This window comes from Gymnoscopelus microlampas (genome assembly GCF_963454915.1).
Source record: "Gymnoscopelus microlampas genome assembly, chromosome: 1".
Classification (NCBI taxonomy): Eukaryota; Metazoa; Chordata; class Actinopteri; order Myctophiformes; family Myctophidae; genus Gymnoscopelus; species Gymnoscopelus microlampas.
Genome location: NC_139962.1, coordinates 34840472 through 34843779, shown reverse-complemented (window position 1 = coordinate 34843779; position 3308 = coordinate 34840472).

Below are 3308 nucleotides of genomic sequence, written 5' to 3'. Positions count from 1 at the left end.
ACGCCCCAAATACCCACCCCACGCCCCAAATACCCACCCCACGCACGCCCCAAATACCCACCCCACGCACGCCCCAAATACCCACCCCACGCACGCCCCAAATACCCACCCACGCACGCCCCAAATACCCACCCCACGCACGCCCCAAATACCCACCCCACGCACGCCCCAAATACCCACCCCACGCACGCCCCAAATACCCACCCCACGCACGCCCCAAATACCCACCCACGCACGCCCCAAATACCCACCCCACGCACGCCCCAAATACCCACCCACGCACGCCCCAAATACCCACCCCACGCACGCCCCAAATACCCACCCCACGCACGCCCCAAATACCCACCCCACGCACGCCCCAAATACCCACCCCACGCACGCCCCAAATACCCACCCCACGCACGCCCCAAATACCCACCCCACGCACGCCCCAAATACCCACCCCACGCCCCAAATACCCACCCCACGCACGCCCCAAATACCCACCCCACGCACGCCCCAAATACCCACCCCACGCCCCAAATACCCACCCCACGCACGCCCCAAATACCCACCCCACGCACGCCCCAAATACCCACCCCACGCACGCCCCAAATACCCACCCCACGCCCCAAATACCCACCCCACGCACGCCCCAAATACCCACCCCACGCACGCCCCAAATACCCACCCCACGCACGCCCCAAATACCCACCCCACGCACGCCCCAAATACCCACCCCACGCACGCCCCAAATACCCACCCCACGCACGCCCCAAATACCCACCCCACGCACGCCCCAAATACCCACCCCACGCACGCCCCAAATACCCACCCCACGCACGCCCCAAATACCCACCCCACGCACCGCCCCCAAATACCCACCCCACGCACGCCCCAAATACCCACCCCACGCACGCCCCAAATACCCACCCCACGCACGCCCCAAATACCCACCCAGCACGCACGCCCCAAATACCCACCCCACGCACGCCCCAAATACCCACCCCACGCACGCCCCAAATACCCACCCCACGCACGCCCCAAATACCCACCCCACGCACGCCCCAAATACCCACCCCACGCACGCCCCAAATACCCACCCCACGCACGCCCCAAATACCCACCCCACGCACGCCCCAAATACCCACCCCACGCCCCAAATACCCACCCCACGCACGCCCCAAATACCCACCCCACGCACGCCCCAAATACCCACCCCACGCACGCCCCAAATACCCACCCCACGCACGCCCAAATACCCACCCCACGCACGCCCCAAATACCCACCCCACGCACGCCCCAAATACCCACCCCACGCACGCCCCAAATACCCACCCCACGCACGCCCCAAATACCCACCCCACGCACGCCCCAAATACCCACCCCACGCACGCCCCAAATACCCACCCCACGCACGCCCCAAATACCCACCCCACGCCACGCCCCAAATACCCACCCCACGCACGCCCCAAATACCCACCCCACGCACGCCCCAAATACCCACCCCACGCCCCCAAATACCCCAAGCCCCAATACCCCGCACGCAGCCCAAATACCCACCCCACGCACGCCCCAAATACCCACCCCACGCACGCCCCAAATACCCACCCCACGCACGCCACCCAAATACCCACCCCACGCACGCCCCAAATACCCACCCCACGCACGCCCCAAATACCCACCCCACGCACGCCCCAAATACCCACCCACGCACGCCCCAAATACCCACCCCACGCCCCAAATACCCACCCCACGCACGCCCCAAATACCCACCCCACGCACGCCCCAAATACCCACCCCACGCACGCCCCAAATACCCACCCCACGCCCCAAATACCCACCCACGCACGCCCCAAATACCCACCCCACGCACGCCCCAAATACCCACCCCACGCACGCCCCAAATACCCACCCCACGCCCCAAATACCCACCCCACGCCCCAAATACCCACCCCACGCACGCCCCAAATACCCACCCCACGCACGCCCCAAATACCCACCCCACGCACGCCCCAAATACCCACCCCACGCACGCCCCAAATACCCACCCCACGCACGCCCCAAATACCCACCCCACGCACGCCCCAAATACCCACCCCACGCACGCCCCAAATACCCACCCCACGCACGCCCCAAATACCCACCCCACGCACGCCCCAAATACCCACCCCACGCACGCCCCAAATACCCACCCCACGCACGCCCCAAATACCCACCCCACGCACGCCCCAAATACCCACCCCACGCACGCCCCAAATACCCACCCCACGCACGCCCCAAATACCCACCCCACGCACCGGCCCCAAATACCCACCCCACGCACGCCCCAAATACCCACCCCACGCACGCCCCAAATACCCACCCCACGCACGCCCCAAATACCCACCCCACGCACGCCCCAAATACCCACCCCACGCACGCCCCAAATACCCACCCCACGCACGCCCCAAATACCCACCCCACGCACGCCCCAAATACCCACCCCACGCACGCCCCAAATACCCACCCCACGCCCCAAATACCCACCCCACGCACGCCCCAAATACCCACCCCACGCACGCCCCAAATACCCACCCCACGCACGCCCCAAATACCCACCCCACGCACGCCCCAAATACCCACCCCACGCCCCAAATACCCACCCCACGCACGCCCCAAATACCCACCCACGCACGCCCCAAATACCCACCCCACGCACGCCCCAAATACCCACCCCACGCCCCAAATACCCACCCCACGCACGCCCCAAATACCCACCCCACGCACGCCCCCAAATACCCACCCCACGCACGCCCCAAATACCCACCCACGCACGCCCCAAAATACCCACCCACGCCCCAAATACCCACCCCACGCACGCCCCAAATACCCACCCCACGCACGCCCCAAATACCCACCCCACGCACGCCCCAAATACCCACCCCACGCCCCAAATACCCACCCCCCACGCACGCCCCATACCCACCCCACCACGCCCCAAATACCCACCCCACGCACGCCCCAAATACCCACCCCACGCACGCCCCAAATACCCACCCCAACGACCCCAAATACCCACCCCACGCACGCCCCAAATACCCACCCCACGCCCAAATACCCACCCCACGCACGCCCAAATACCCACCCCACGCACGCCCCAAATACCCACCCCACCGCACAGCCCCAAATACCCACCCCACGCACGCCCCAAATACCCACCCCCAAGCCCCAAATACCCACCCCACCACGCCCCAAATACCACCCCACGCCGCCCCAAATACCCACCCCACGCACAAGCCCCAAATACCCACTCCCACGCACGGCCCCAAATACCTCACGCTCCCACG